The sequence below is a fragment of the Ursus americanus genome, chromosome 3 (genome assembly GCF_024610735.1).
Source record: "Ursus americanus isolate L20-20 chromosome 3, mUrsAme1.1.p, whole genome shotgun sequence".
NCBI classification, from domain to species: domain Eukaryota; kingdom Metazoa; phylum Chordata; class Mammalia; order Carnivora; family Ursidae; genus Ursus; species Ursus americanus.
The window spans coordinates 79671225-79683662 of NC_142129.1; the positions used below are offsets into that span (position 1 = coordinate 79671225).

At 39.9% G+C, this 12438-nt stretch overlaps 1 protein-coding gene across 1 annotated transcript in view; it reads right to left on the reverse strand.

Annotated features, from left to right (window-relative positions):
* Positions 1–12068, reverse strand: part of CD36 (CD36 molecule (CD36 blood group)) — a 74695-nt gene extending 62627 nt beyond the window's left edge. Inside the window, exon 1 of the mRNA XM_045793382.2 lies at positions 11909–12068. The gene's annotated coding sequence lies outside the window, so the exon portion shown is untranslated. The remainder of the gene's footprint in view (positions 1–11908) is intronic.
* Between the last annotated feature and the right edge of the window lie 370 nt (positions 12069–12438).

Here is a 12438-nt window from a genome sequence, read left to right on the forward strand (position 1 = left end):
AAGCTAGCCCCCGAGTCCTCCCTAGCAGTGGGAGAAATACTCCTGCAAAGCTTGTTTGATGGGGCTCTGGAGCCTAACAGCAGGGGTAGGAAGAGGAGAAGTAATGACAACTGGGTAAGAAATGAACCAACTGCCCCAGTAAAGGCAGAGACAAAAACATTAAAATCCAAAGGAACCTAGGACAGAGCATTTCTCTTACACTGGGTCTGGATGAAGTGCCAACTACGGTATAGTGCGAACAAATAGCGAAGCAGATAACGAGGGCACTCACGGCCTTCAGCGCTAGTAGGAAGCATTTACTCTCTTAATTTCTCACATTTCCCAGGCTCTGATTTGGCTCACAAGGTCGTGTGGAATCAGGGGAGTACTTCAGCATCATGGGGGTGGGGAAGAGATGCAGGGGTTAAGGCTGGGGGACCAAGGTCAAGAGACAGAGGGCTGTATTGCAAAGGCAGGGACCGATGAGAAGGAGACATTGATCATTTGCCTTACTCAGTCTAGGGTCAGTAACCTCGAGAAGGACCTTGTCAGGAATAAGCAATAAGTAAAAAGACTGTATGAACCTGTTTTATGGTGCACATATGTATAATTTGTCTTGTTTGGCCAGTGGGTGCATAAATCCTAAACGCATTAGGACAGTTTAAAGAGGTACAGGATAAAGAAAGAAAGAGAATCTAAGCCAGTGGAAAACAAAACGACTCTCCAAGAAATCATCTGGGTAGCTTTTGCAATTAAAAACAATCACCTCTGTTTGCCCCTAAGGCTGATATGCTCTGGGGAAACAAGGATTAGATATAAGCAAGAGGAGAAAGTTGTCATTTTATTCTGGCATAAGTTATAACCACTGTTTTAAGAATATCTGTAATGTGTGAAGAGTTTGCAGAAACACACCAAGTGCAGGAATATTTCAGGTAAGAAAAGTGATTGGCCCCAATCCTCTTTTACTTCCATTTAAAATAAGTATCTCTTGCTAAATGGAGCACACAAAAATACCTTAACCGTTACAAAAAGCAGTAATTAATGTTTATCTGTAGCAAACGTCCAGAGAGTAAAATTAAAGAAAATATATATCCACGAGTACATTTATGCAAATTTGACCCTGCATAAAATAGAGAAGAACGCTCTCCAAGAATACTATTTTCCCAAGCAACTAATGGATATTTTAATGTTTATTGGTATTATTTCCTTTTTATTACTATTAACAAGGAATCAAGTCAGTTGTCAGGCTCTTGCTGTAACTACTGAACTATGAGGATTTCAGGATCCAAGGTGCTGCCATGGGTTGTACAAGACTTGAAGAAACCCACATCGCCTAGGCTCGTAACAATCTGTCGTCTTTAAGAAGACTTAAGCCTTGTTGCTTAATTAACAGCTGAAATGTTTAACTGGAGTTCTAACTTCTCAATTTCAGTTTCCCATTCGGTAAATTATTATTCCTGGGTCATACAAAACAAAGATACATGTTTCACTTGAAAACAGGAAAGATGAAATAGGATCATGCAAAAGGGTAAATCTTACAGGGGAAATAAAAAATGCACATCTTTCTTTGTTTAGATCCTATCTGTAGGGCAACCAAAGGGCAAATTCTATAAAGTTCAATGAAAATAGCTTCTCTTTATTATCAAGATAATATGATAAAAAAAAAAAAGCAGAGGTGGAAAACAAATCTCTATTTACTTTGTACTGCCTTCATTCTATTTTAAGACCAGTTGAAAAAACTCTAAGATTGAGAAACTTAGTCTTACATATGGGACAGAAACCTTGGATTTATGATGTGGCTCATGTTTAAGAAGTATATACATATAAAAAGAATGGTATATTTAACAATAGTCCAAGTGTCTTACATATCATATTGTGGAAAGTATTTTTCCCATATGTGACTTATGGAAACAAGCTCAGTTTGTGGCCTTATGTTCTCCCCACTGCCCCCACCACCTGTCCCATTCCAACCCCAACGCCTCCTTTATAGACTTACAGCAAGTTCTAAAGCAAATTATAAGCATGGGGCATTTGTCAATGTTTCTAATCATTTTAAATTCACACATTCCTAAAATACTGAGTATTATTCAATCATGAATTTGAATTACTTACCAGATGTTCTTTTAAGCAAAACTTACAATGATCATCTATTATGTAAGAGAAAAAGTAAGATTACCCCATTTATTTTAGGAGGCATCTAGAATATCTAAGTAGAAATTTGGCATATTTATTTTTAACCACATTCATTTAAGTTCAACTTAGATCTATTTCCAGAAATACTGATTTATAGTAATTCTCAACTCCAAGATTCTATAATTTGATTAATTAAGCTCTTTCCCTATGTAGTAAGTGGAAAGACCCCCTAATTTCTCCACAACTTTCACTAAGCGAAACTAAGATTTCATTCCATTTATTTCACATCTGTCAATGGTTTATTTTTTCATTTACATAACAAATTTGTTTTTATAGTGTAAGTGCAAAAAAATGAATCAATTCCCTAAACCAGTGCACATTATAGTTATACAGATTGATCTCTTGCAGTTCTATCAAAATGCTAGCTTAAAATAAATGAAATTTTATATTAAAATACTGAGTGCATTGACCATAGAATCTTATCACCGAAGTAGTGGAAAGTGGATTTGATAGAAGTAGATTTTGTTGCTGAAATAACAAAGAATTTTGTCATGCGAGAGAGAAAACCGCTGCTGATGCCCGGGACCTGGCCAGCCACTATGTGGTGGGTCTTGTTGTCTCTGGACACCAGCCTGGTACTCACAGCCAGGCCTTGGGATTCTCTGGTTAAACATGAACAACTTCACAGAATATCGACTTGAGCATGGCTGCTCTATGATCATGATGGGTCACGACAAAAGCAAAATGCTCTGTAATTGTGTCTAAACATAGACCCATTATCGAGGCGCCTCAGTGGCTCAGTCGGTTAAGCGCCTGTATTTGGCTCAGTCACAATCCCAGGGTTCTGGGATCGATCCAGCCCTGCATCGGGCTTCCTGCTTAGCAGGGAGTCTGCTTTTCCCTGGCCCTCTGCCCCCCTTCCTCTCTCTCTCTCTCAAATAAATAAATAAAACCTTTAAAAAAATGAATAAACACAGAGCAATTATGGACACTAAGCTAAGACACAACCCACTTTCCCAACTCATAAGGGTCACAGCTGCTTCTGTGCCAACGGCAACCTGGGCCAGTCTCATCTTGCCTTCCCCTAGATAAGATTTATTCGACACCCAGTTGTAAAATTACCTTGCTTTCCGACAACATCCAATTCAGGGCAAAGCTGTTTTCTTACCCACCCCCCCCCCCCATCCCCTGCCAACCAATCACCCAATCAAAGCCCAAATTCTGTGAGAGATTCTTTCAAACACCGTTCTGAGTCACCCTCGGTTCCCTGTAGTACACTTCGCCCTCTTTGCAATGAGTCATCAACTCAACTTGTTCAACTGCAGGTGTGTTCCTGCTGGTCTCTGGCTAAAGAACACTGACAATTATAAAGTATCTCAAAAGCTTGGCTCTTCATGCCACTGTTAGCAGGAGGCTCTGACATATTTGGTACCACAATCCCCCAGAATGTCATAGAAGACTAAATGGAACTTTAAGGAAGGAAAATTAGAAGATGCCATAGTAATGAGGAATAAGAGAGAGGATTATGGTCATGCAAAATAGCATTAAACAAAGATTTTGAGGTTAGAGGAGCTGTATTAAATACAAAATAAAAGAATATGCCAAGATGAGGAACATAAGCCAGGACACGGGGAGGACAGACACGTCAAGAGCTGAAGGACATCGAAACACTGAAGAGCTTTATAGTCCTGCTTCAAGAGACGCTAGAAGAGTATGTTGAGCCTTTATTACCAAACTCCCACTAAGGGGAAGGGTCTCAGCCACTACGTTGAAGGTATCATACAATTCTAGCATCTACAAAACACAGAACTAGCACCGTATAATTAGAGAACTCATGACCCTCCCGTAAAGGGCTATCAAGAAAAAGTAGGTTGATTTTAAACAACTCCTTAAAAGGGATTAAGATAAAGACTATATTTAAAGGGATTAAATTTTAAAGGCAATCAGTAAGGTGGGAAGTACAGGGTGTGAGCCGAGACTAAGAACACAGTAGGAGCAATCACGATGACAGCGAGGATGACGCTATTTACAACAGCAACTTATCAACAGATTTCTTAAAAGCAGACATTATGAGAATCGAGTTAAATATTTTTGGTTATTCACATACACACCAATTTTCTGACAACTACTATGCTAAATCTAGTCTGATTTAAACAGCTGTTAAAATTGAGCAGAGTGCTAGGGGATAAGACTTCTCACTCTCTAGTTTCCAACACTCACTTGCTAGTCCCTGTTTTCCAAAAGAAGGAAGGATTTAAAACTACACAGACTCTGAGTTTGGCTCAGCCAGCATAGTGTTGTCCTTCCCTAATCTTATCTTGCCCTTAACCCTTTGCCTACATAGCAAGCACCTGCTGACGGTCATTCCTGCAACCTGAACCAAGCTCTGATCCGACTCCCTTTACCACCGTATCACAGCCCAGGAGATTCACAAATTCTTGCTCCAGGCTTTTTGCAATTGTTTTTACAGGTTCTAATACTGGATCACTTCCCCCATCAAACTCTTCCTCGTTCTTGAAAATTCCAGCTTACTTTTGAAGCTCCTTTCCTATCATGTTCTGAATCATTAACTTTGTTTTTCACTTACTTAGACTTTTATCTCTCCAGTGACACTGGCAAAAGTTTCTGTAGCCTTTGCAAGAGTGCAAAAAAATTCCATAGGTATTCTTAGTCTGGTCTTCTAATTGGGATAAATCGGGAGAATGAACAAAACAAAATCTGGTATTTCCCCTCAAGGAGCTGACAGCATGGCTAGGAAGATAACTTGTAAGCAGACAGTTATGATACATCCCGACACCTACACCCAGGCTGGGAGAAGAATGGTGGATTGGGGAAGGGTGATGAAGGACATTTTGGTGGAAGACGTGTTATCTTACTTGAGAGTTATACAATACAGGTCCAGGTAGAGAAAGTGGGAGAGGGGAAAGGGAGCAAAGACATTTCCCCACAAATATGTACAGATATCCATAAGAAAACACACACTGACACACTGACAGGGCGCCTGGGTGGCTCTGTCTGTTAAGCCTCTGACTCTTGATTTCAGCTCAGGTCATGATTTCAGGGTCATGAGACTGAGCACCCACCCCAACCCCCACCCGCCATCTCCCATTAGGCTCCTCGCTCAGCAGAGAATCTGCCTGAGATTCTCCCTCTCTTTCTGCCCCTTCACCTTGTGCTTTCTCTAAATAAATAAATAAATCTTAAAGAAAAAAAAACATGCTGAGGAAATACAGCTATTTTGAGAAGGATTTGGTACACGGTACGGGTTTTGGAAAGACAAGACAGGACACGAGAGAGGCACAGATGAAAACACAAAGCCCTAACACAGCCCACACCAGACTGAGATGCGTGCCTGAATACCTACGAAGTCGTTCGCTCAGGGATTTCTCTTGAAAGCCATCTAGAGCTACTTAAGGATTTTAGGGAAGGCATACTTAAGAAAATTTAGGTTAGGAAGATGGCTTTGGCATGACGTGGAGAACAGATTGGACAGAAAGTCAGAGGAAATCTTTTGAAATAACCCAGGCAGAAAATTACATGGTCTGAATTAAAGTAGTGGCTGGGGAGGAAGCAGTTGAGAAAGATTTCAGAAATATTTAGTAGAGATGGGGAGATATTCCGAAGGTAGCAGGAATAGCTCAGCCTTGCTGAATAATTAGCTAGATAAAGGGGAAAAAAATCAAGGAGTCCTGTGTTTCTGGCTCCAGTAACAAGATGAAAGAAAAGAATGGAGAGGAAATAATAGGACTAGATGTGGGCGTGGGAGGAGGTTAGGTCTATGCCATTTTCGCTGAGCTAGCTGCAAGATCCCGGGCCAGTCTCTTAAGCTCTGTTTACTCAGTCTTAAAACGAGGATAACACTATCCATGCCTAAATTACTGTGAGACGTAACAATAGTTAATCCTTCTGAGCACTTGCCACGTACAAGGCACTTGCGTAAGCATCTCACATGCAGCAACTTGCTGACTTTGAGCAACTGATGTATGGAGGTAGGTACTTAGATTATCCCCATCTTAATGGACGAAGCAGAAGCAGAGAGAGGTTCACCGCCTTAGCCAGGGTCGTGGAGCTGGCAAGTGGCAGATCCAAATTTCAACCCTTTTTAATCTGACTACAGAGAGGATGTTCCCACCAATGGTTTACAATGCCTCTCATTAATCACTCATCATTTTACATCATTATCAGAGTGGTTATAATTTCTGGTTTCACTGGCAGGATGTAATTACCTATTTAATCTATTCATTTGTTTAAAAAGTATTTGCAGAGTCTACGTATGTACATACATTTTACTCAACACTAGGATCGATCCAAGCACAGTGAGTGACACACCTATCTTGGGGCCGCTTTCAGTTTAATTTTGAACATAAAATGCACATCAGGAAACAGAAGACAAAATTTTATGCGTTTAAAGGGGTCGGATATTTTCAACATAAGATATAAGGCACCCACATCGAGCCCTTGACCAGCAGGCACCGGGGCCATGAGATACAGAACTGGGATCCCTTGAACATACAGATTATTGGTGAAACTATAAGAACTGATAAGGTCACTTAGTAGGTGTTGATGGAGAAGGGAGCCCTAGAAAAACTGAAGAGAAGGAAACAGGGGACTGTCACTTCAATGCCTATTAGGCAACAGCAGAAAAAGCTCCTTTAACTTCTATGGGCCTTGGAGTCCTCACTTGTAAAATTAGCGGATCTCGGTTTAAGAGTATGCTAAGAACTCTTCCCACTTCTAACGTTTGCAGCTTTTGCTGTGAACAAATGTGAACATTGGGAGAGCTGCCGAACGTCGACTTCCAGCTTTAAACCTCAGAAAGAAGCCAAGCTTCATAGCTGTTGCTCTGCCATGGTAAATAATTAGTAAGTCGTTTTCTTTTCACAAAAGACTATTCAGTGACTTTCAGTTGCTTTTATTTATTCTACAGGATTTCAGCTTAGAAATGTTCTCGCGGTTACTATGTACAGAAGTTCTGCGTGGGAGATTTTAGAGAGAAAAACAAAATGGCACCTCTATTACTTAAGAGGAATATTAATGGGGTAGAGAAGATAATGGGCATAATCAGAGCAAGCTTCTTGCAGTTTGCCTCTTAGGACCAGGATTTACCTTTTTCCTGGCCTAATCCTTTTTTTCCTGACTTCATCGGGTAAAACATAAAACATCACTGAATTAGCTTAATAGAAGTGCAGGATGAGGATGCAATACACAGAGGTTTGGAAACCCAAAGAAGAAACTTGCAAGACGCTCTCAATGTAGTCATGGAGGAACCCCGACCCGGGGGACTGAGGAAGACAACAGATGATGACCGGGCCTCTACAACTAGCTGGCTACTCCTTGCAGCCCCAGGGGGGATTCTGGGGTTCTGTGTGACTAGGCTAGCAAACAACAGCTGCTATATGTGCTGTGGCTTCCCATTAAGTGTGTGAGAGCCGAGAAATCATAACTATACCTGGGCTGGGTTAGCAAATCTTGCAGATGACCATTGGACCCTGAGTAGAACAGAAGGGACAGAACTAGAAGTTTTTCCTCTAGCTTTATCCAAAACTTGGCACATCGAGTGAAGACATCTCAGAGACTGAATGCAGAAGCAAGCACATCTAAGCTTTGCATGCAGATGGGATTGTGAGGGGGCTGAAGGGGGTGGGGGGACGACTAAGAAATCAGTGGTATTTGGTGAAATCAATGAGCTTCATGGACTTGACCCACCGGGAGATCATCAGCGTGCGTTTACACACTTCGTGTCATATGAATTATAGAACATTTGTGTATTACATTTTATAATTAAATTTTTCACAGATGATCTACTCTGTATGACAAAGTAACAAAAACAAAACCCCAGCCCGCTGGGAAGGGCCGGTTGGTGCCACGGGTGGTGATGTTCCATGAAACCGCCTAGGATCTCGCACACCAAACACTGCACAGATCTATCACTTTACGGCAGAGATTTGCACTAATCGGGGTATTTTTTAAAGAGCACTAAGCCTAAGAGACGCATTTAAATGTTTAAATGATGAAAACTTCTGGACAGTTTAGAGCACTTAGTGGAAGGTGAACATTTTGGGCTAGCAAAGATGTAGACACAATACTTCGGAATAAATGAGTGTGAGTGTTTACTGTGTGTCGGACACCGGGCAGTGCTGGTGCTCAGTTACAAACGGCCCAGCCCAAGGGCCAACTCTGAGGGCACAGTGACGATCTTATCACCGTGCATTACACTTACCACCGCTTGTGTCCTCCTGCACTCTAATTGCCCCTCCACGTGTCTGCTTAGATCTAACTTTGACCGAGCGGCTCTGAAAAGGAGGAGGCTCCTGGAAACTAGACGTTTCCATAGAAACTAGACGTCTTTCCCTTCCCCTCCAAAAGACGGAGCTAAAATTTAGGTGTTTGTTTGTTCACTCTTTCAGACAAAAGAGTTCAACAAAAAGTAACCCTCAGGAGCTATTAAACCCAAAGCCGGGAGTGCGCACTCAGTTAGGTAATTGTATTCCGGGGTTTCCATGTGCTTTCTGTTAGTTACTTAGTATTTTAAGAATGCATTGCTCATTTGTAGGGTCAATGGCAAGAAGTTAAGAGCGGGCAAAGGAAGTAACTCTGCCCAGTATCTTCTTTCTAGTTCTGTAAAGTTAACAGTCGCCCGTCCGCCCTATCTTCTTTAGGAGATGGATGGTTCACTAAGGGTCTGTTTGTGCGCAGTGGTGGGGACAGTGTCCACAAAATCATCCTATGTCTGTATCATTTACCAAGTTAACAGTTTTTTTTTTTTTTAAATAAACCTTTCAGAAAAAGATTTCATTCCATATAAACAAAATTTAGAACAAGCACCTGAAAAAAGATCCGGGATCCTTATAACCGCCCAGCACAATATCATTCACCATGTTCTCTAGAGCCCACAACAGTGTCTGACACAGAGTAAATGCTCACATGTATATTTTAACAAGTGCCTCAATAAATAAATGACTCAGAGACGGCTGATTCCATCAGGTTTGCTGTTTTAGGGTTCAATCTTAAAGTAAGAGTACTTGTTGGAAAGATCCCACTCACTGCAAATTTATGCCTGCTCTAAAAAGACAGTGTGTGTAGGGTCCACGCTACAATAAACTAACTTTTATTACTTCATTTCTAAAACTTCCTAGATTGAGATACACAAAGGACACTTTACAATGCTATCTGTTACATTTCAAATCGGGTGATAATGAAATTCCAGACTAGGACAAAAATAAGCCTCCACATGAATTTTGTTTAGCCTGTGTTTCTTAATTTTTAAAACTATGACATGACTATTAATACCCTTTTTGATTTCCTAAAAATTAAAGTGGGAGAAATATAACATTTATATTTGGAAGGCTTAATGAGAAAAACAACATTAAGATATGAAACTACTGTTTTTTTTTTGTTTTTTTTGTTTTTAAAACACTGTTCTTATTCTACTTTTAAACTTCACAAGCACTGAACGAAGAACAATGCTTTTCTATTTGGAGACACTCTGGACTCCTTAATGAATGTATCCAAGCTGTTTGCTATGCCCCTCAATAATGCTTGCCAATTTTCTGTCGTTTCCTCTTTCAGATGATAGTGTTTGTGTGACAAAGGTCTCTGGGTATGTTTCAAAACATTTTAAACAATTTAACAATGTACCACCAAGCACCTTCTTTAAAGTGTCACTCAATTTCCACACAGCTAAATTTGTCAGAAGACACAAAACTGAATTCACCGTACCAACCTTCATAAGGAAATGGCTAGAAAGTTCACTAGGAAACCAGAGGCATACTCATTGCCTTATGTGAAAGAAAAAAGCTTTTAGCGGCTTAGTCAATTTCTGCTAATGCTGCTACAATACAACAAACAGTAACACTATTTACAAAACTATGTTTCTTTTTATATTCTCCATGCACTTATGCTAGTTTTAGACTGTTTCCTTTTCCTGACCAACAGTTCATTGTTTATGATGGAGAGAATCACTCTTAACCCAGCAGAATTTAGGATTCCAGGAACTGGATGAAAACAAAGGGTCACTTCACCTGCAGTTACCTCCCATTCCTCACTTCAGGCCACTTCTCTCAGGCTGCGGCAAAGTGGTGATGCACTTTGCAGTTTTCAACCAAAGAACGATCAAAAACATGAACAACGGACCAATAAAAGACATTTTCCCTTGTCTTTCATTTTAAAGCATTTCTTTTTGAATTTCAGAATTCTACGAGGTTTAGTTTATAAATGCTAAGACTATTAAATTCCCTAATGAGTAATCTTAATTTGCCATTTGTGCTAAAGGCAAAATTAGCCATAGTCACATTAACATCATCGATTATTATGTACTGATTTGTTAGCCACATTAAAGCCCCCACCCCACCTTGTTTTCCGCTTTTGCCTGGCAGTGATTTTTCTGAGTTCAAGAGCTTAGCTTTTCCCAGGTGAAAATTGTTTTTATTATCCTCGGGTGTTTGCTTTCTTTCTCAAACTCTCAGAACAGTTAGCTGCAAAGTTGTCATTGTCCTTTACAAAAGGATCGGATTCCAAATAATTAGTGTTTGTGTTGTACATCATTTGAAAATATTTCTCCTTTCCTTGTCAGGATTACAGGAGTCTCATGTATTGCCCTACAAATCCCACTTTCATTATTTAGTCAGGTGTACCTGAGAACAAGACGGGTTGCCTGTTTCTCTTCATCTGATCCACGTCCCACCTGAGTTGTGAGTTCTCAAGCAGGGAGTGAACAAGAAGTTAACACTTTTGTAAGCTCAGTCCAGAATGCTCTCCCCAGAATTCAGCACAGCTCTAAGCGACCATTTCTCCAAAGAATGAAAGGAAATGATCTTCTTTAAAGGTAAAGAATTCAACCAAATTCCTTCTGAGACTTTATAAAATAGCATGCGGTGTCAGAGGGGACTGTTCTTAAATCCGCATCTGGTTTTCTCTGTAAGCTAAGTATGTCCTTAAGTCTCCTTTCTGCATAAGTCACTCCTCTATCATTCTCTGCAGTGTTCTCTGATCTTATGCAGCCATACTATGAAACACCCCATGTTACGAAGTTCTGCTATGTGACAAAACCCCTTCCCTCCAAAATAAGATACCTGGTGCCCACAGTCAGTACAATTTGTATGATCACCAGTGATCAGTAAGTATGTATGGAAAGATTTTTATTTTCTTTTTTCCTTCTAAGAGCTTGTCAAGAGAATTGGATCTTTTTAAATTATTTCTCAAACATACTTGTTAGTCTTGACAATGTGCCAAAAAACATTTTCAGAGTCCCATGAACAAAGGTCATTCAACCTCTAGTCTCATTCAAAAAAAAAAGTTTTTGCAATTTGGAAGAGAAAATTTTAACTGGTCAGATTTTTAGAGTGTCCTCTTTAAAAGAATAATATTTTTTTAAAGCCTAGAAGAAGGTAAACAGAAATTTAAATAAGAAAACTCAGACTAGATTGAGACAAGCCATGTCAACTTAAGAGAATCTGAAGGAATAAGATTTCCAGTAAAATTATACTTTTTGAAATAAGAAATTTGCACTTCCCGATACTTTCCAGGTCAAAGCCATGAAAATGAGCAAGCGGAAATATTGTGGGATGAATTTGGAGACTAGTGGAAATGTTAAAATTGTCAAAAGTCTGTTCACCTATTTAGTTGAACACTTACAAATGTTAAAAGAAGCATCCTAGACTAAATTATTACAAAAGATAGTATGACCTTCTTAAAGAGTTTAAAAATAATGGTTACTAATATTTATTAGATGCTAGTCCCTCCACAACAAAGACACTTATAGCCACACCCCTAAGTAAAAACAATTTTGTTCACCCACCTCTGGAGTAGCTTGCTTGCCTAGATGTAGGATCTGAAGTCTGACTTCAGGGACACTGTTGTAGGAGGAGACGCAGAAAATCAACACATGATTCCCACAGCACAGCAGCTGAGAACTCAAAAATGAGGCACAGGGTCTTGACCATTCATCTGTCTTTAAGGTTTTCCTGACATCTGAAAGCCATTGACATCCCGAGCCCTCCAGCACTTGAGGCGCATGCCTGACACGAGATAAATATAGATCCCTGACACCTGAGCCAGATGGAAGGAAAGTTAACTTGAAAAATCTCATTCATTTCGTGCCTCAGTTGAGGAAAATAAAACCTTTAATCCTTTTCCTATTAAAACCTTTTATGCCCCGTAAAAAATAGTTTCTGTGCTTATGAAACATGAGAATGCAAATAATCATTAGTAATTGATTTGTTTCTCTCCGTAATTACCATTTGTTGTGACAGCACAGAGACAGGCTCAGTATCTCCTTTCTTGGTTAAGTACAGAAGAAACATAATAGTGAATAATAAGAATTATTTA